At 35.9% G+C, this 22,439-nt stretch overlaps 1 protein-coding gene and 1 non-coding gene across 40 annotated transcripts in view; one reads left to right on the top strand and one right to left on the bottom strand.

Moving 5' to 3' along the window:
- Positions 1 to 22,439, top strand: part of PTPRD (protein tyrosine phosphatase receptor type D) — a 1,934,582-nt gene that overhangs the window by 1,300,770 nt on the left and 611,373 nt on the right. The window lies entirely within an intron of this gene.
- LOC118601052 lies at positions 14,368 to 14,473 on the bottom strand. The gene has a single exon (XR_004950156.1). It is a non-coding gene; the product is annotated as a U6 spliceosomal RNA (small nuclear RNA).

The raw sequence follows: 22,439 nt of genomic DNA, 5'->3' as shown, positions 1-22,439 counted from the left end.
AACTCTCTGAAAAAAGTTGATATTGTAGTCAGTGGAAAACTCATCCTGACATATTATTTTTAACTACAAGCATACATACTAGAAATCTGTTTATGTAAAAATAGATGATATAACAAACATGATTTAATAAATGCATTTACATTGTCAAATAAATAATAATGAAGAAAGAAATTCAATAATGTTCATTGCTATACCCCAAATATGGAAACTTGGGAATTGTGGTAGAAAAGATTTAGTACCATAAAATGTTTTAAAAACATAAACTTCATCTAAAATCTCAAGAGAATTATGATCCAGTAAGAATGTAAAATGGTCTTTGGAAATATTAAGCCTTTCTCAAGAGGTAAAAATGTTCATTGGCATAAATTACTTATAAAGGATATTTAATCCATTTTGAGAAAATGCTGAGGAATGAATACTGTGAATGACTGTTAACAATTCCCTTGAGGAGATGACAAATTCAAAGCTGCATGTAGGTGGTCAGCACTTACTTCACACTGACGATGATTGTGTTGTGCAGGTTACTACAGGATCTGAACTGCTAGGTCAAACACATTGTCTCAAAATAATCATGTGGTTCCTTGACATCATTCAAGGATTGAGTTTAAAATTCTCTTTAAAATGCTTTTTGTCTTTCTTATAATGAGGCATGTGATGTTTCTGTGCATCCAGATATTTATTAACATATTTTCACTCACACTCACATGTATGCTACACCTTGGACAGTAAGCTCTCTTGTGGTCAAAACGATGGTACACTCAACAGATGGTTTTATCTTCTTGGCAGATTTTTCTGATTATTGATGTCTGTAGATCTAGAGAAAAACTAATTTCCACTTAATACTCTTAAGATTTATCTTTCTTTGTAGGCAGTCCAGCACTACTACATTTTACCAGACATTACGAATGAAAACTGTTCACAAGAATACAAAACAAATAAATGGCACAGAGGGAAGCCCATAAAAATAAACAACTTGCAGCATATTTTCTGAACGATGCTGATGCACTCATTGACTGAGAATGTGTAGTCTGCCACACTAACTTTTATGGCATATGTATGTACACGTACACCTATACATGTATGTATGCATATGTATTTGTATAAATACATATACATATATAAACAAATTTTTTATATTTTTAAAATAACTATTGAATCAATTCAAATTAACAAATATGTAATCAACTTTACTATATTCTGAGGCTCTGAATTAGAATCCTCAATTATTGCAAATATTCTTTCTAAATAGACTCCTACCTATACTCTTGTGATGGTTATTTTTCTTTTTCAACTAGCTGGGCCATGGTGCCCAGATATTTGATCAAACAGTGTTCTGAATGGTTCTATAAGGGTGTTTTCATGAGTTTAAAATTTAAATTGGTAGGATTTCCAGTCAAGATGGTAGAGTAGACAAATGCTATGTTTGCCTCCTCTCACGACCACATCAAAATAAAAACTGCACTACAGAACAACTATCGAACATTGAGAATTGCCTGAAGTCTAGCTGAACAGAAATCCTACAACTAAGGATATACAGAAAAAGCCATCTTGCGACTATTATAAGGGACAGAGACATAGAACAAGCTGGTCCCACACCCACATGTGGGGTTAAAGATCAGAAGGATTATTTTGGCTGCAGAGGTCTCCTGAGAGGAGCAAGGATTCCAAGCTTAACATCAGGTCCCCAAGCCCAGGGTTTTAGGGCCAGGAAGAAAAGTCCCTGCAACTTCCGGCTATGAAAACAGGGGAGATTGTGGCTCAGTACACAATTGGCTTTAAGAATCCCAGGCATTTCTCTTTATAAAGCCCATGCACTGACTTACTCACTAACAGATTTTCTTGCTCTGAGCTGCAGTAGCGGGACAGCTGCTGGAAAAGTGTCAGAGACATACAGGGAGGAACTGAATTGTCTGGCTTCAGGGTGAGGGTTGGAGGGACAGCTTTCTCTTAAACAGAATTTTTGGCAGAATCCACTGTCTCTTTGTTGAGCCCACCCCATGCCCATGTGCACACACAGGCAGCCACCATATCTGAGTCTCTATCAACCTGGGTAACACTGGTTGTCCCACCCTGATGAATCCCTAAGATTCCACCCCTCCAACTTGTGAGCTCACCCAAGCCACTTCCAGTGGGTTTTCCATACAAATGGCCTGTCTCGGCTCATGCTGCAGACTTTCTTAAAATCTCTCAAAAGTTAAAAAAAAAAAAATCCAAATGGGAGTTTGGCTTTAGTGTGCCCCATACCTCTTGCTAAGCAGCCCCAAGCCTGGCACTTTTTAAATGTCCTGCCTCAACTGGCAGCCATTTTTAGTTTGTGGCTTGACTTTCTGAGGCACTTCTAAGCTTAGTGTGGGTGGCAGCCATCTGCAGATTGCTTGGTGGCTCATACCAGGTGGCCTTGGGCAGGGCATGGAATGAAACTGAACTTGGCTTATAACAGGGCCCCTCCCACAAAGCCCCAGGGCTGGTATACCATATGGCCCTCTTCAGACCTAGCTGGAGGACCACCTGGGGCTACATCTGAGGAGCATGCATTTACAGAGCAGACTAGGCAAGCAACAGAGGCCTACTTAAGTGAATTCTGCTCCAGACAAACAATGAGCCCTAACATCAATCTCTTCCATTTATGTGAAAATAGCAACTAATGCTCAACTACAACAGGAGGGCACACACAACCCATATAAGGAACATACCTGGAGCATCCGGCTCAGGTGACCAGGAAAAACAGGACCACTGGGTCTCATAGGAAACCTACTACATAAGGTCACTTCACTAAAACTGGGAGATATAGGAACCCTACCTTATACATAGTAACAAACACAGGGAGGCAGCCAAAATGGGGAGACAAAGAAACATGTTTCACATGAAAGAGCAGAACAAAGCTCCCCAAAAATAACAAAATAGAGCTAATTAATCTACCAGATGGAGAGTTCAAAACCGTGATTATATGTATGCTCATTGAACTGATGCAAAGAGTAGATGAACTCAATGAGAACTTTAACAAAGATATAGAAAACATAAAAATTGAGGTAGAAACCATGATCAAGAACTAGTCAGAAATGCTGAAAATAATAAGTGAAATGAAGAATACCTTAGAGAAATCAATAGTAAGTTAGATGAAGTAGATGCTAGAATCAGCCATTTAGAAGAGAAGGTAGCAGAAAACAACTTCTGGGACATCAAATGTACCAGCATTTACATCCTAGGGGTACTAGAAGAAGAAGAAAGAGAACAAAAAATTGAAAACATATTTGAAGAAATAATGATGGAAAACTTCCTTAACTTGGTAAAGAAAAGAGACATACAAGCTCAGGAAGTACAGAGAGTCCCATACAAGTTGAACCCAAAGAGGCCCACACCAAGACACATAATTAAAATGCCAAAGTTTAAAGACAAAGAGAGAATCTTAAAAAGCAGCATGAGAAAAAAAAGATTAGTTTCCTAAATAGGAGTACCTATAAGAAACCAACTTTCAGTTGATTTCTCAATAGAAACCTTACTAGACCGAAGGAATTGGCATAAAATATTCAAAGTGATGAAAAGCAAGGGCCTACAACCAAGATTATTCTATCCAACAAAGCTATTATTTAGAATAGAAGGACACATAACAAGCTCCCAGACAAGGAAAAGAAAAAGCTCATCACCGCCAAACTAGTATTATAAGAAGTGTTAGAGGGATTTTTAAGAAGAAGAAGAAAAAAAAAAGATCAAAAATATAAATAATAAAATGGCAATAACTACATACCTATCAACAATTACTTTAGATGTCAATTGATTAAATGCTCCAATCAAAAGATATAGTAGCTGAACAAATAACAAGACCTTTACATATACTGCCTACAAGAAACTTCCTTCAGATTGAAAGACACACACATACTGAAACTAAAGAGATAGAAAAAGATATTTTATAAAAGTGGAAACAAACAAACAAACAAAAAGCAAGAGTAGCAATACCTATGCCATGCAAAATAGACTTTAAAACAAAGGCTATGACAAGAGACAAACAAAGACCCAGTAATACCACTTCTTGGTATTTATCCAAAGAAACCCGTAACACTACTTTGAAGGGACATGTGCATCCATATGTTCATTGCAGCATTATTTGTCATAGCCAAGATGTGGAGGCAACTTGAGTGTCCATTTATGGAAGAATGGATAAAGAGGTGGTATGCATTTGCAATGAATATTTAGCACATATGTAAGGTGTTCAGTACATGATCTAGTAGCTTTCATTTTTATCATTATTATTTGATCTCAAAGGGGGAAGGAAAAAGAAAAAAGTCTGTTTTTTTATTATAATATTACTAACTGATTCTTTATGAGTAATGTTGATTTTTTAATAAGGAAATTAACAGAGGATTCCTTCTAATCTCATGTCCTTTATAGAAACTATCTAGCTAACAATTAGATGTTGGTTTCAATCCATAAAAAGTGATAACACCATGAATGTATTACAGTTACTTTTTTAACTCAATCTGCCAATAAATCTAGTCCATTAATCAATATTTTCAGTAGCTTCCAAATTTCATTCACAACATAAGCAAAGCTAATTTTGTATATGTGTTTTTCTATAATCATGGTATTTAAGACATTCTAAATTCATCAACTCTCCAAACCAATTGACTCAACTAGGATGTATTTCCTATGTAAAACAAACATTATCATCACCCTCTTCTTCATCATCATCATTGTCATGAACTGAATGTTTGTGTCCTTTCCTAAAATTTATGTATTGAAATCCTACCCCCCGCTATGATGGAATTAGGAGGTGGGGCTTTGGGAAGTTAATTAAGTCATGAGGTATAATTGTGGTATAATTAAGAACGCTTATGACCATGATTACTACCCTTATAAAAGAGACATCAGAGAGTTCTCTAGCTTTCTGTACTCCTTGTGAGGACACAGCAAGAAGACAGCCAGTGAACCCGGAAGTGGGCCCTCACCATACACGGAATCTTCTAGTACTTTTATCTTGGACTTCCTGGCCTCCAGAACTGTAAGAAATAAATATTCATTGTTTAAGACACCCAGTCTATTACAACAGCTTAAACTAAGACTGTCATAATCATCATAATCATTGTCAATAACTAACATAACAACCAGCGTTACTTCAGCACTTCTTATGACTAGAACTAACATTAGAATTTTATAAGGATTATCTCTTACTAGCCCTAACCAAGTAGCAATTTTAAGTGGTAGAACCAAAATTTGATCTCAAGCCCTCTGTGACCTGATCCCATCATCTGAACCACTGTATTTTACTATTGTGTTAAAAATTATGAAGTTACTGATATTCAAACATTTTACAAAACATTCAAACTACTATATGATACTGTTCTTCAAAAAACAAAATGTAACATATTTAGGTTGTATACATACACCTAAAATATATAGTTTATTTTTCTATAGGAAACATCTTTTTAAAAATTTTTTCCTATCTTTATTGTGATTGTGGTATAATTGACAAATAAAAACTGTATAAATTTAGAGTGCACAGCATGACGATTTAACATACATACATATATACTGTGAAATAATTACCACAATCAAGTTAATTAACACATCCATCATCTCACAGGATGACCATTTGTGTGTGTGTGTGTGTGTGTGTGTGTGTGTGTGATTAGAACATTTAAGATCTACTCTCTTAGCAAATAGGAAATACTTCTTGACAGTATATTTTTCCAATTGGAAAATGTCATTCATTGTGTAAAATTACTTCAAAGGACAACTTAGCTCATAACATAAAAAAGTTAGCCAGAAATTTCCAGTAAGTAAAATTATTTGTTATAGACACTGGAGAGATGGCAGGTGCACTCAGCCAGCTGGCTAGAAAAGTCCTATTCCTTTCCAGTATTACTTCATTCTGCCTAATAAGATTATTTTGTATTGCCATGAAAGACACATATGCCTCCAGTGGCATAAAATTGCTAATTCAGTGTCCAAATGAAATGTAAATAAAGGAGCTGGTGATTCCTTCATAGCTTTGTATATATGTATATAGTATATTCCAATGAACAGTGAGTGAGTAGGTTGGGACATCCGATATATGGGTTCTGATCTTTGATTCACTCTACAAGTAGGGTCATAGGCAAGTCATTTAGCCTAACTGGATTTCAATATTCATATTTATAAAGTGAGATAGTTGTATTAATGCCCAGATTGCAAATTTAATGTGTTTATTTTAGATTTATTATAACATTATTTTGTGGCAATAGAACAATGAGACGGGGAACATGCAATTTGTATTTAGGTAGGATTAGAAGAGATAGCAAATCTGTTACCTTCTGAGTGAGCATGTGTACAATTTACTCCAAAACAATTTGATTTGAATATATTGGTAGAAAACACCTTGGGTGAAATAAAGTTCCAAAGTCATTTGCCCATATTTTACCTTTAAATTCTCTGTAATAATGATCTCCAGAAACTATGAACTCCCTTTTTTGCCCCTAATAACCATGTCACAACCTAAACATTAATTTATATTCTATACTTGCACAAAAAGCTTTCTGAATGCTTTGGGCATATAAATTTCAAATGTTCTATCTCTATTTTTACAAATCTTTCCCCTAGAATTGCCATTGATTTCTGCATTTCTCTCTTCAGAAATAAAAAAATATATATACCTCTAAATTTTGATGGCAGAATGTAAAACCAGATGACACCAAGGTTAGATTTTGCATTTAACTGCATTTGCATTTAGATCAATGTATTTAGAGATCCACAATATTCTGTATACTTTCACCTGAATAAACATGCTGTACTGCATAATGAAACAGTTCAGGCAATGCATATTGGCCAAGCTCCCCTTTTAATAAAATGAGTTCTATTTTAAATAAATGTCCTTTATGCTTAAAAAAAAAAAAAACAACAAAACTAAAAAACTATTATACCTCAAATTTATTATATCATTTCATAAAAATTTTTCTATTGCCCCTTAATATTTGTTAAATATTGAATATGTACAAAGAACGACCTTGATAACTAGGAGATTATATAATAGCATAGAAAAATTCCCTAGTTAGCAATCAGAAGACCGGACCTCCTTCATTGAAAAAAAAAAATTGAAAGTAGTGCCCATAAATTAATTCTGTATAATTAATCTAATTTTTGTTTCAGTATTTTAAAATAGCAAGAATTTTACTCTTGATATTTAAGGATAGTGAACACATTAATTATATTTGAGTGTTGGGAGTAAAATCAGAAAAGGAAAAAGTCTATGGTTCAAGTCCAGGCTCTATTATATTCTGTTAACTATATGACTTAGCATTTCTGGACTTCACTGCCCTTATTTCAAAATCGAAACTCTTATACTAAGATATTTTCAGTGTTATGACTCTATGATTTCATTGATACACTGAGCAATGCCTTACCTCCAGGAAATAATGTTAAATGGAAGAAGTTTTCAAATGCGAGATGTCATTTATAATTCCCTCCTGTGGCAAGACAAAAATTTTTTTTATCACTTTGGAGATGAGGAAACCAAGACTTAGTGAGGCAATAGATTGCATGAGTGTGCATTGATTCTAATTGATGAATCTGGTGCAGGCAGCCAGCTCAGTGTGACTATCTTCATGTTGCAAAGCCTCACACTTCATCTTGCTACCTTCTGGTTTAAAATGGGAAGTGACCTAGGAATCTTACATTTCAAGGTGGATTCACAAAGATATTTCCAATCCCAAGATATTCGGGACTAAATTGTTTCCAATCTCAAAGTCCCGAAGTCTTTCAGTTTTGTTTGAGTAGAGGCAACATTGATGATTGGTAGCCATAATCTCTAAAAATAGGATTATTGTTCTAAATCCAGAGCAGAATTTGAATTACCATAGAGTACTTTTGAAATAGGAATGAGGCTATAAGATTTTATTAGGCTCTCTTCCCCTTTTACTAGGAAAGTAGGGCCTGCCTGCAAGTTCCTGAGTTGTACCGCTAAAATCCCACACCCCCTACATTGCTGCTCACACTCACACTGCCATTCACATGCCCACTCATCACAGTCATAACTGCCAGCAAATCAACATTGGAACTTTTCATGAAAATATCATCACTTTTTAAAATGTCCTTGTTCTTTTTAGCAACCTCTGCATCCCATAAGCTCCACTTTAGAGTTATGTTTTTTATATTTAATACCTCTGTTAAATCTAGTAAGATGGCAAATCTGTGAACCAAAAATAAAAGACACATGTCTCTGTTAATTTCACCCTGTCTTCAAATAGAAGAGGTTGGTCGACACGATTTTCTCAATACGGGTGCTCCAAGAGCAAAAGCCACTACAAACCAAAATTGCATATCTTGTGCTTCAGATAGTTTTAATAAAAGACTCATTTCTTGCATTTCTCAGCTAGGCTTCCATGAGAAAATTAAGCCCTACAGAAAATGGTTTGAGTAACTCTTTTCTTAGTTCTTCTGAAGATCATACAAAGTTACAACCAAAGAGGCGAAGGAGAGAAGTTACCTGCTCCTCCCACTGGATGCCTAATGGCAGTAAGGCTTGATTCTCTAGCTGATGGCCTCTGGAGAAGGGCTAATAAGATCTTAGATTTTGAAAGGAAGTAAAAAACCTAAACTATCTTGAGGATAGTACTGACTAGTGTTTCTTTATAGGTCATAGATTCTTGGTAAAGAGTGAGAACCATGGCAAACTATGGCCCACAAGCCCACAATTTTTATAAATAGTTTTATTGAAACACCACCATGCTCATGTTTTTCTTACTGCCTGTGGTGGCTTTCCCACTACAACTAGAAAGTTGCTTGCATAGTTGCCAAAGACATGTCATGTCCAGAAAAACTTCAAATATTTACTCTCTAGTCCTTTAAAGAAAAAGTTTTATGACTTTTATTATAGAGTATAATCATCTACTTGATTCGTTTTTAATCCTCCCCTAAAAATTATCAATAAACAAATAGGAAGACATTTGTAACAGAATGCCCATAAATGTTCTATTCAAGTTATTTAGAGTATAGATATGAGTTACTTTTCTATATATTTCCTGAATTAAGCCACCAATGGAAACAGTGTTTATTCAGTTCTCAAAAAACATTAATATTTTTAGAAGAAATTTTTACATCATAGTCACCACATTTCTCACTTTGACCTATGTTTTGAATTACATATTACAGAATATCTTTCCTTGTAGGATAGCAAGAGACTGGCATTTCACTTAAGCAATTAGCTACAATTTATATAAACTACGTATTTAGATAACTCCTCATTATAACAACTAGCTTTTCTGTGTATATGAGGCATGAAGTGTGCCTTCAAGTAATTAGACGTTATCAAATGACTTCCACTTTCTTTTCGAAGCTGAAAAATAGAGATAATAAAGTTTGTGGCATTTTTACATAAAACTAAAGCATGAGTGCTAGGTTAAGATAATTATATCTTTATTCATATTTTTAAGCTCAGAGTTTATCCTTTCTTGAGCGCATAACAAACAAAACTGGATTAGTTTACAGACTGTGCAGAATCAAGGCAGCTGAGGAGCGTCTGCATAAACTGATCTCAGCAGAGTGTTCAGCAGTGTAATGATTGATGGAAGGCTAATCATTTCTTTTATGCAGGTCAAATATTCACCACCCTAAAGCATCTGCATATCTCAAGCATTTTGCAGTTTTTACAGCTTTTTGATCATCCATTTTTTTTTCTTTAACATAAAATGTTTCCAGGACCAACAGCTGGTGCTTGCTGGCTGAAGGAATGAACAGGAAGAGAATGTGTTCACAGGATTATGGAACAGGCTGAGAGGGAGAATTTATGCAGAGTTTTATAAGCTTAGTCAGGCAGAAAATAGATTGGGGTGCAAAGGAAATAATGTGTCATTCAAAGCTCAGCTTACAGACATAGCTTCCATAACATAGGAGTAAGCATGGGCTATCCTTGCTTCTGCATCTTCAAGTATTACGGTGAAGTTGGGGTGAACAGCAGAAGCAGTCTGCACTGAGGTCTTATTCTCTAATGATTTTTATTGTTTGACTATCGAAATCAATCAGATCACAGCCCTCTATGCACCCCCACTACACACTCTCAACTTAAAAATTTGTAGTAATGGCCAACATTCAAACAGTATGATAACTGAGATGTGGTAAAGAGAAATGGATTATATTTAAGAAAGATAAAGAGAATCCTCCAATCAGTATGACTGACCCTGAAGCCTTTTTTAAAAAGCTCTGATTTCCAGCAAGCCCCCTGAGTGCTCACAACTTCACCTTCCTTTAATGAGCTCCCATATGTCACTTGTGATTTTTCTAAGTGCTCTAAAATCCCCTGGGTTGTAGAGTGTATTTCATGCTCCTAATTTAGACTATAACAGAACATGTCTAGTTAGTTGGTTGGAAATGACAGTCATGTTTCTTTAGCATCATTTTTTTTTTTTAATGGTTTGGCTGAGTTTCTGTCATCAGGAGTTTTCACTTGATTCATTTATTTATTGTTTCTGTTGAATATCTTAATTCTGTTTTGTCAGCAAAATGATTGTCCTAGGTACTTCTCAGCAAATAGTTAGAATGATGCTGTCTTAGGTAGTGCTTATTATAAGCTATATTTCAATATATTCAAAGTAACTATTTCATTAGTATTCTCAAGGTTTAAAGATAGTCATTCCTTCTAAAAGGTGATTAGCTCCCAATAAAACTAATTAAAAAAAGCAAAAGAAAAGAAGCTGGGAGAAAAATGTTTTAAAAAGTAATTACTGTGTAGTCTCCCTCAGTGGAAAATGACTTGAAGTTTCTAGTATGGTTAGTTTGTAATGACCTGGTAACTCCTGAGAAATTCTAAGTTAAGATCTATTTGTCTAAAGTGCAGCATTTACTTAACAGTGTCATTATTAAGTTAAAGTCATTCTTTTCACAATTGGCCATGCCCTGAAAGAGACAGAAATGCTGATCTTGTTAGTATTTACAAAATGAGCAATGAAACACACCTACAATTCATGTACTGCTAGGAGGCAAAGAGAAATCACCTATCACTGTTTGCTATGAAAGTGTCCTCAACAGCACTGGGCCAAGCAGCATGTTAAGATATTTGTGGTAGATTAACCTGGGCTACTCAGGGGTCAATGACATCTATCCTTAGCAACCATGTGTATGTGCATCCTTTTTCAAAACAGACCAGAGAGAAGATAAATTAATAAATTCTTTAGTGACATGATGGATATTTTCAGATGGTATTTAGCCTTAGCAACAGTTTCTTATCATTCCTTAGCAACTTTAGTATAAATTTTATTTTCTACTTAAAACTGTAAAAAGGACTGGAAGTTCACGTTGTTATATTAAAAGCAACTTTGGCAATTTAAGGTACTCAGTTCTACCATTAATATATCAGATGTCCTAAGGGATATATTAACTCTGATTTAAATTAAATACTGACTTTGCATTGAAAGTTTATCACTGAAGTTTTAGTTTTTCTCCTTGCTTATTTTTCTTTTAGCTATTGAGAAAATGGGAATTAGGATATTTTTTTCTTTTAAGGGTGGATGACATGTTCTGCCTGAGAGTTTAGTTGAAAGTAAACTACTTATTGGCATCATTACTTAGTAGAACTGAAAGAGGAAATCCGAGAAGGTAATGGTGACTTTGAGTTCTCAATACTGAAATCCAAGAGAAATATTGAATTCCACAGTATTTAACAATGATGACACCTGTCCACTGTGGGATGGTATAGACTAAAAATATGCCTTTGGAATTTTTTAATATTTATTGATATAAGTATAATCAAGTATTAAAAATAACCTATACTTAATACATGGCAACTTGTTAATCAAAACTTCTCAAAGAGGAGAGGTATGAAGTTTCTCAAACAATAGGAAATTGCCAGAGTTTCCTGGGGCTGGGATACTTAAGTACATGAGTTTTCTCTATCTTAGTAGCAAGCCACAAAAACTGAGCCTAGATTGATTAATCAGAAAACTAATTCATTATAAGTTCCTGGGAGCTCATAGTATTGCCAAGAGAGCTAGAGAAACAGGCTCAGAAATGTACAGAAACAAATAAAGTTGGATAACAGACGAGATCACCTTCAAATTCAAACTACGATTCCAGTCTTGTTAGGATACCACTGTTGCAACCCGCTGAATACTGCATCCACTGGTGCTGCTGCTACTGGTCTTAGACTGGATATTGTGTTTGCTATTGACTATGAACTGACTATTAGTATCACCAATTCATGACTCAAAATCCAAGACATTGGCTGTATCTAGGTCAAGTTCCCGTGCCTTAGTTACAAAGGAAACTGGGAAACCAAGTGTCTGGCATTTTCAACTTCTATAGAAAATAGATAGTAGAAGATGACTTATGCCTCCCACCAAAGCTCATGAGATTCTTGCTTTCCTAAGAGAACTTAAGAGGTCCAGATGCTGAGCAGGCTAAAAATATTGCTAAATGCCTAGTATATTCTCTAGGGGCAAAGCAAGTCTTCAGCCACTCTAACTTCTCATCTGTCACCTGCTGTTTTGACAGCCCAGAGCATCCCTTCTCCTTGATCCGGTGACATCACTCCCAATTCCTTTGGGAGCCTGAATTTCTTATACTCTAAATGTGATTTGAAGTGAGCTTCAGTCTTATTAGCCTGCTGACTCCTGGTACATGATTCCAGTTAGAGTTGTTCCAGTATCAACTTCTCAACCACAGTGGTCAGTCCAGACAAGTTCACCAGAACCCATCCACATTTTCTGCTAGAATTTACCCTATAAATACTGGTAGAGAGTCCTCTTTCCACATTAGTTATGAGGCAGTAAGAATTAAGCCTATAGCTACCTGAAGTTCTGGTTCCAGCCTCACAGAGACAACCAGCCTGGTTAACGCACACGAAAGAGCAAAGATGTGAGACGTGCAAAGAGGATCCAATTAGTGTTTGAGACTATGTCTACTCACCCATAGCCAGCACAACACCTAGTTTGGTTACGTGAGCCAATACCCCATCCTCCTCCTCTGCTCATGCTTAAACCAGATTTTTGTCACATCGACAACCTTCTACGAAATATATCGCCCTTTTACTGCCAAGACTAAGGAGACCTAGAATACCTTCACAAATTTTAGAGACTGTTTTTCTCAAACAAGTCTAAAGGAAATGTAAACTTTTATTTTTCCTAGAGAGCCAGTACAGCAGATTAACTTGGAGCCAGGCATTCCAGTTGTTCCTCCCAGCTCTGCTACCAATAAGCACTGTGGCCTTGAACTTATTATTTAATGTTTCTGGGCTTTATGGGATGCACTTATAGAATGGGTTGAATTAGGCGATCTCAGAGGTGCCTTCCAGGGCTAACCTCTGTGACTAAAATTTTCCAAATAACTTTTGTCAGTGTGTTTCCTCATTTGAGTTCACAGCCCCTTGGGGTTTACTTCTAGTTCCCTATTTTTAAAAATGAACAGAGGAATTGGGAAAAGAAACTTAAGAAAAATATTTTATATATAATTCAATTTATGACCTATTTGTTTAAAATCCTATCTTATAAAATATGATGTATTGGCTAATGGTTTTATGATACACTCACCACCTGAACAGTAGTAAATTAAGTGCCATTGAGATATACTTTGCCATCTAAGAGTTTTTGATCTCAATAAGAAGACAAGTACACTCAGGTAGAACATTTACAAATCAAAATCAGGGCAGTGTGCAGCCATTGTATGAAAGGGTGGGACTAGCTCTATTTCTAAAGGCTGGTTTCCTTTAGGACTGAAAAATAATAACCAAAAGCTTTTCAGAGGTTCTGAACTCCTAAAGAATGGGACTCAGCAAGCAACATTAACTGCAAGTTTACAATCTATTTTATGTCGAAATTTCTTTGAGTTTGCCTTGAAGGGAACATTTAATTCTTTTCAGTGTTTTATTTTAAACAGATATTATGACTGTGATTATGCTCATGTTATAGATAACCTTCCATTCTGTTCAGCTTTCAGAAATTCTAAAATATGTTCTTGCTGCAATGAATTCAAAGTACAACATTTAAATCACTTCAAGTACAAAACCAGTTTTGAAAAAAATATTTTTTTTTCAGGAACCGTTATTCATGAACATCAGGCCGTGGTGGCACCAATTTTTTTTTTTATGCAATAGCATGGGTGAACATGTAAAAGTAGTCAGGGATTGTTTTAAAATTTTACACCTTTAAAATCTCTAGGATTTTCTAACTTAATCTGTGTTTATTAAAGAACAAGAATACACCTCAGTGTGGGGAAAAGACAAAGGCATATGGTGTTGCTTTCTTAAGCCTCGTGACAGAAGACTCTGCCAGGCAGTATAGGTCGTGTGAAAAGTCTGAGCACCTGGTTTCAAATCCTGGCTTCACTAACAAATCAATGTGGCCTTACCCTCCCCCCCTCCCCCTACACAATAAACACCTTTATTACAGGAGCTAAAACAGGAGAAGGATTAAAAATACGAAATGTTTCCCGAATTTGTGTGTCATCCTTGCACAGGCACCATGCTAATCTTCTCTGTATTGTTCCAATTTTAGTATGTGTCCTGCAAAGCGAGCACTGGCCTTACCCTTTTGGAGCCTCTGACTCCACATGTGTGGAAGTATACACTTCAGTTTTATATCTTTTACATGGGTTTGTAAAGATTAAATGCCATTATAAAGGAAACAGCTGTGAGCCTATCACAGAATAGATGCTCGATAAGTGTTAATTTTCTTTCTTCCTCTCTCTGAATTTTAACTTCCTCCTTTACGAATTAAGAATTCAAAGAATGCTATCAGGAAAAAAAAGCAAAACAAAACAAAACAAAACAAAGATGCATTGTAATTTCCAAAGTTACCCAGAGAAGACGGGCTGACCTCCAGACAAACTCAAGTGACAATACATTGGGGTTAGACACCAGATCGGTCCACCAGTTTTGAGCTCAGATATGTAAACATGAATTTCCCCAGAGAGTGTCTCATAACAGATAAAAAGATAGAAATTTTCAACAGATTGATTTATTACTATTCTGCAAGTTGTCTTTCTCCCAGTGAGAAGTATGTACAGGAGTAAACAAACAAACCACATTGAATCAAAAGTTGTTTGGTGAGCATGAAATCAAGGCAAATTGGCTGAATTATCAGGGGTCAGCAGAAAATTTCTGTAAAGGGATAGTGACTAAATATTTCTGGCTTTGCAGATCATGCAGTTTTAGTCACAACTGTGACTACTCAGCTTTGCTGTTGTAGAAGAAAGCAGCTGTATACAGTACATAAACAGAATACTTCATTTACAAAAATAGGCTGATGGGCCAGATTTGGACCCCCAGACCTTGGTTTGTGGTCTCCTAGATTACGTGGTGAGAGTTATCAAAATAAGCATTTGGGTGCAACTGCCTTACTATAGGAACAGAGCTGCAGAATGGATTTTATACTTGGGTCTAGAACTAGTAAAATCATTCCCCTAAGTGGGTTAGGAGTTTTTTCACTACCAGTGTTTGCTTCTCAGCATCCTATGTTTCTATTGCTAACTAACATTCCTTCTAAAGGACACATTCTCTCTGTACATGTAAATAACTTTATATTCCAGACAAGGCCCTAGCCATTCTGCCTGATTAAGATATAACTTTTATAGATTTATATAGCTCATTGTATAGAATTTGTAGAGGTATGTTTGAGCTCTTTATGTTTGTTTTCTAGTTTTACTCCCAAAAAACAATCTTACCTTCGTTTCTTATTTCCTACTTTAATATTTTGGGGGAGGTAGGACTTTCTCACTATTATCTTTCTGTTTACTATTTACATGTAAGACGCATGAAAATTTTTTTAAAAAACTTCTAAAAAGAATGTGGCATTGAGTAAGGATTCAAAAACACTTTCTGACAGGAAAAACTTTTAAAATAAAAATAAGAACATAGTTATACACATTGAACAAATATTGAATTAGCCTCAAAGAACTGTAATAGTTTTGTACATGTTCATTTCTGTCAGGCTCTATCATTTCCATTTGGAAGTGATTAAAAATATAGCGAAAAAGAATTTGCTAAAGAAAATAAAATGCATATAGCTGGGGGTAAGGAAGGTGATGGACAAGCCAATCTAGACCACGATGTTCTATGGTCAGCACCCAGCTGGCCATCTCTCCTCTCGCCCCTTTACTTGTTATCAAACATACATATGAAGACTTTTCACTTTATTCCTATTTTCTCAGTCATACTCTTTTTTGATCTTCTGTTTACCCTACATCCTGTGACTATTTGGAAATATTTTGTGACCTCAGGGTTTTGTATTTAGATGTGGAATAGGAAGTGGGACTAAAGAAAGAGAAAGATAAAACAATGTATTTAACATTTGCTATGGATTTCCTACTTTTTATGCACTTTATTAATTTGAATCCTTTATCTAATTCTGTGACATTATTTACATTTTGTAGGTGATAAAATTAAGGCTCAGAAAAGTTAATTGATTTTCCCAAAGTTGCATAGATTAAACTAGATATACCACACACAAACCTACCTCCAAAGTACCTGTTTGAGTTGTCAGCTAGTCATCAATGCTGGTTCTCACTGTGCTCCTACGTACCCTGAAATCAGAGTTCCTAAGAAATTGGCCCTGCTGAAAAGCAAACTTGTTCCAATCTTCTTAATTTATATAAATGCTTAATCTTTGCACTGGATTTCCCTATGGCCATTTTTGGTAGTCAGCTTCTGTCTACCACCTGATAACCCTTTTAAAGAAGGGAAAGACAAAAGGAATAATACCAAGGATATTTTTATCTTAAGCCCTTAATTATGGAATAAAATTGATGTTGGCTGCTAAAGGAATCTGAGGCCAGTTGGCATTTGAGAGTAATTTTTAGAGCAGGGAACCCACTTCAGGGCTTTGAAGCTATAGCATGTAAGCATGTTCTATCCTTGAATGAACTAGTCCTCCCATCTATCATATTTATAAGACTTAATAGTTCTGAAAAGTTCTCCCTGGAGAAGCTAATTTTAATGGTTGAATCAGTATCACAAACTATTATCTACATATTCTTTTTTCATTCTACTTTAGTTCCTCCTCATACTTTTATGGGATGAAGTGACAAACCAGGTAACTTTCCCAGGCTTAAATGAAGGTGCTGGACAAAACAGTCTCTAAAATCCATTCCAACTCCAACATTGTACTAAGATACACATTGTTAGGTTATCTAGTTCAGATATGATCTAGATTTAATGCCAGATATAGGCACTGGATGAATTACTTATATTAATAGGTTTATTAAAGGGACTTACCATTGTGTCGATGACAATTTTATTTTTAGCCCAATATACAGTCTTGCAGATTACACTGTGAGAGCATAAGTTTTTGTGCATTAGTGTTTAAATCAATTTAACTTTCATTTTTAAGGACAGTTGGAAGCATCCCAGTTCTTTAAACTATAAGAAAATACCAAATAGCCAAATTTGTTGGTGTAGGCTGTGTTCTGTGTTTTAGTCTTGTCAGAACTTGGGCAGACTCAACCAAGAGGCACGGATTTTATCAACAGAGTGGGATGTGTATGTGTAGGAGGGATGGGGCAGGAAATGGGAGCTAACAGGAGAGGAGTAGGGGTAAATATTAAACAGAATTTTTACTTAGTATACACTGTGCTGGGCCCAGGGATATAAAAACAGATAAAATATGTTAGGATTTTCACCTAAGGCATTTGTCTAAGCTCTAGCTCTTCCTGCCTCCACCTGGAGAATTCCTATAGCTTACACTTAGTTTACACTATTATTAATATCTAACATTAGAATGGTACATTTAACTACATAACAATTAGAGAACTACTATTGATGTATTATTATTCACTAAATTGCATACTTTATTTAGATTTCTTTAGTTTTTTACCTATTGTTCTTTTTCTACTTCAGAATTCCATACAGGATTCCGTATTACATTTAGTAGTCTTGTCTCCTCACATATTCATGTTGGCTATAACAGACCCTTATTTTTTATTTAACAATTATTTTCCTTTGTTCTCAATATGTTCACTTGCTTCTGTTATTTCATTTGTGTTAAGTTGTCTGAAAGTCTTCCCCTATTTAGCAGAGTATTAAATATTTAATCCATTGTTTAGCAAAGGCTCCAGAAATCCCCTTTCCATACAAACTGCCAAGCATTTTTTTAATTTCTAGAAAACTTGCAAGTAATGAGGGCAACCCTTGCCAGAGGCCAATGAAAATTTATGATTAGTGAATTAGAATTTTCTTTAGATGACAGAAGGGAACTAATCTTTATTAATGACTTAGTCAGTTGAAACTCTTAAATCTTACTCAATTGAAGAATAACCTAGTTAAGTTTCAAAAGAGGTAGGCATATTTATTGAATGTTTGTAATTACACAAAGAAATAGTTTAAGAACGGTAGCATTTAAACTGCCATCATTAGTCTTCAAAATTCTTTTCTCCTTAGGAAGATTAAGGATGATTCACACCTTCTCAGTGCTTTCTATTTAATCTGTTCAACAGATTTATTAAACTAGGTACAGATTTGGGCTTGTATATATTTCACATAGAAGTGCCAAGAACTCCAGTTCTGTCTGTTCCCAATTTAATAATAAAAACCCTAGTAGCTTCTGAATGAAAGATCCTAGAAAAATGCAGCTTATTGTCCAATGCAGAACACAGCAGTGTCAGGTTGATATGAATTTCTACTGGCCATTCTTTATTTCCATGGTCTTCTTCAGATACCATTTAAACAGGAGAACATGATGCTCTGCTTAGCAAGTGTAGGGGGAATATAATTAAAAAATTGAACAAACAAAAATATCTATTCCAACCCACAATACCTCTTCACAAAAGGTAATAAAAAAAGAAAACCTTTATATTTGAATAAGCATTAAACTAGAATGTGGTATGCATCAGAGTCAATCCACCGAGACTACAAAGTCAGAAAGAAACCTCACCCCTCGATATAGCCAAGGAGATACATCCCATTACATATATATGTTGACTTAAGAGACATCCAAATCTGGAGAGAATTTATGAATTTATTTGAGCCAAACTAATGATAATTGACAGGAAGCAAAATGTCAATGGATTGAGAAAATGCTCCAGAGAATGGCAATTTCGCAGCTTATTTTATACATTCAAAGGAGGAGACATAAGGAGGGTTACATGATGTCCGTTGGTGGTAGATTAAGGGACAGGAAAAAGCAAAGCATGAGGAAATCTTTGGTATTGAATAAAAAGGCAAAATAGAGAAACATATACTTTTTTTTTTACATTGGTGGGTACAGGATAGTTAATAATGAAAATTTACAGCACACAGAGGTGGTATTCGGGGAACAAGAATACAGTGAGGTGTTCCGTGGTCTCTTTCTCCAATGCTCGTGGTTGTGACTTGACAGGTCTGGAAAAGAAGATTACTCTGACATTTCAAAGGTACGTTATCTTAGATGCAGAAAGACAGTAGGTTACTTAAAGTAGTGATTGACCTTTGTCAATGAAGTTATAGGCCTAGGATGAAACTACAGGTTATGACCCACTTTTAGTTAGGAATTTTTATGTTCAGACCATCCTGTGTGGTTACTTTAGGTCTCTGAGTTTGTATGGCCCACCATGCAGGCCTCCTCAGAGCTTGACAGACTTACTATGTGGCCTCTTTTTTGTCTGCATATGTTTTCAAGATAACTAATAACTAATCCTCAAGTAAGAGGACTCGAATACATTTTTGGTCACACATCATTAATTCTACCTTTACCTGGTAATTGGAGTGACCATCTATGCTAGCTAATTGACTTTCTCCAAAAGGGAAAGAAGGTGTGGAAAAAAAATAAATAACGCACAAAAAAACTTACATCTTTATGACAGGAAGCATTTTAGAACTTAGAGCAAATTTAGGCCCCTACCTTCCCATAAAAACTAGGAGACAGAAGTACTACCTCCTTTGCTGTTTACATTTCAGAGATGGGCATCAAGTCCTTGAGAAAGACATTCCTAGGGCATAATATTAAAAAAAAAAAAAAAAAAAGTCTTAGCTTCTAAAATCATGCATTTCCAAGAAATGGAGAAAGTACTTAAATTTACTAGTTTCTAAGGTAAAAATTCTGACGAAAGAGAGGAGAGAGACATCTCTTCCATTATTTTCAGCAAAAGAAATTGACTCATATTCTTTGTTTCTATTTGTCCTTACACAAGCCACAGATTTCTCTTTCATGCAAAAGTGTTTATTAAGCATCTGGTCATGTGCCAGCCTCCACTGTAGGCACTGTAAATACTAATATTGGTGTATGATGCAAAAAACCTAATACCACACTTAGTGGAATTCATCATCCAGGGAACAAAATCTCAAAGACTGCAATGTCACATCAGTCCTCTTACAGGTCCTTAGAAGTCCCTCCTGTGAAGGGAAGAGAAATCTGAATAACTCTGGCCTAGAATTCAGACTGCACCAGGCACTACATTTCTTGCTTGGTTCAAAAAAGGCACCATGTGAAAAAACTGCATGTTGCAGTTATTCTCTGCTGATAACAAGTGACATGAATTGCATGACATTCGTGTCCTGTACACTACACTGCTGGTTCTCACAATAGCTCTGTGAGGTAAGTATTATTTCTATGCCAGATTTACAGATGAGTCGTGGTATTTGGAAAATTTGCCACTGAACACAGAGCCAGTAAAATGTGAATACAAGTTTATCTGACTCCAAAGTCTGACTACACTGTCTCCATTGTGCATGAGTTTAGATCAGGAGAAGAGAGCCAACCTCCCCAATGGCTGAGCTCTGTTTCTTATAGAACTATCATTACATAAACTTAGCAAAAAATGACTGCCTTGATCAGGAAAAATTCCCTGCATTTGCAATGCACTTAACAGTTTCAAGTCACTTTTTGTACGGTTTCACATGATACTCACAACAAGCTTAGGAACGAGGTAGAGCAGGTATTTTAAACACGATCTAGGTATTAGGAACCAGAGATTCAGAAAGGTTAAATAATTTATCCAACGTAAAACAGCTAGTGATTTAAGAGCTGAGACGTCTCTCCTGATCTCCCAAATACTAGTTATCTGTGGCTTGAAATTGAAAAATCTCAAGCTGGAGACTTGTGGATTTCTGATAGAGCTATAACGATTCTAGGATTCACCTGGAGCCTTCCCTCTACTCCAAGACCCAAGCTAGAGTAACTGTGTGCTCTGTCAATTCCGACTATGTCGAGTGATACTCACTTAAGCGTGTCTTTAAGTTACTTGTAAATAAAATTCTGTGTGCTTGATATTCCCTGTGGCTAAAGAGTAATGTGTAAGCTTTTCAAACTTATTTTTACCGTGCTTCCTAGAGAATTTTGTACACTACTTACCCCAAATTGGGCCCTGTTCTGCAGTTTTTATTCAGGTAAAACTAATGGATTTTCCCCAGAGTGAGGAATGTGTAATCAATCCCATTGTTTGATTTCAATGGCTTATTACCCGGCAGGGAGAATTGTTATAGCAGAGGCAATTTAGAAAATCAGGTAGGATTGACTCCAGTCAATTTGCATACTGCAGTCCCCACAACAAAAAGTCATAGCGCTTCATGCCAGAGATAGTGCAGTCATCAAAAGAGACTGGGCAACTAACTAACCGCAAGAAAGAATAGAACTGTGTGCGTGTTTCTGTCTGTATCTGTGTGTAAACATGCGTGTGTACAACACATGCTCCTGTTCATGTCCATGTGTGTTTTAAAAAGAGTGCATTTAGTATTATCACCAAAGAATGAAAATTAATCTTCCAAGTGGTTATCTCTAATATTTTCCAAAAGATAGTCACCATCGGAACCAGCCCTTTCGAGATCTCGGTTGGCTGGCCTTAAATGTGAAATTTGGTTTTACTGTGGTTGTTTGTTCTGAAAAAGTTGGAAAAAAGCCAAGTTTGGAATGATTGAGAGGTATGAGAACAATTAATTGAAAAGCTACCTGAACTGAGCAGCCAAAATCTAGGCTCTAATGTGAACCTGGCCACTAACTTTCCTTACGTCTCGGGCAAGTAAGCTAATGCTTAGGCTTCTATTTCCTCATCAGTATGAGGAGCTTGGAACAGATATTCTCCTAGGCCTTTTCCAGCAACAAAATTTGGTTTCTAATCCTGTCATGTCCTTGAAAAAGGAAAGACTTTGTCTGAAAGCACTGACTTGATTCTTACCAAGTTGTATGGACTATACCCAATGAGCGAAATGAGAAATGAAGATGGAGGAAGAACAGAGAAAAAGGGTACAATTCCTATCCTAGCATACCAACACATCACCATTAGGAACAGATAAGTACATGCAGAAACACTACAGATGGTAGGTGATTAGCACCATCTTTTCAGTGAAAGATAAAGCTGCCCACATTCCAGTACGAATGTGAAGTGCATCCAGTGATCTGAGAAGTCCCTTACAGAGAGTTTTCCCTCATGTACTATATAGAGAAGGGAAAGTAGGCAGCCTATAAGAGAAGACACTGACACTTGTTAGGTCCAACTAGGTTGATAGACATTATCTCAGTACCCCCACAACAACATTGACAATTAATACAAGCTTCACCTGCAGCAACCTGAACTTGGAA

Source organism: Rousettus aegyptiacus, unplaced genomic scaffold, assembly GCF_014176215.1.
Source record: "Rousettus aegyptiacus isolate mRouAeg1 unplaced genomic scaffold, mRouAeg1.p scaffold_m13_p_3, whole genome shotgun sequence".
Classification (NCBI taxonomy): Eukaryota; Metazoa; Chordata; class Mammalia; order Chiroptera; family Pteropodidae; genus Rousettus; species Rousettus aegyptiacus.
This window is presented reverse-complemented; position numbering and strand designations above follow the sequence as displayed.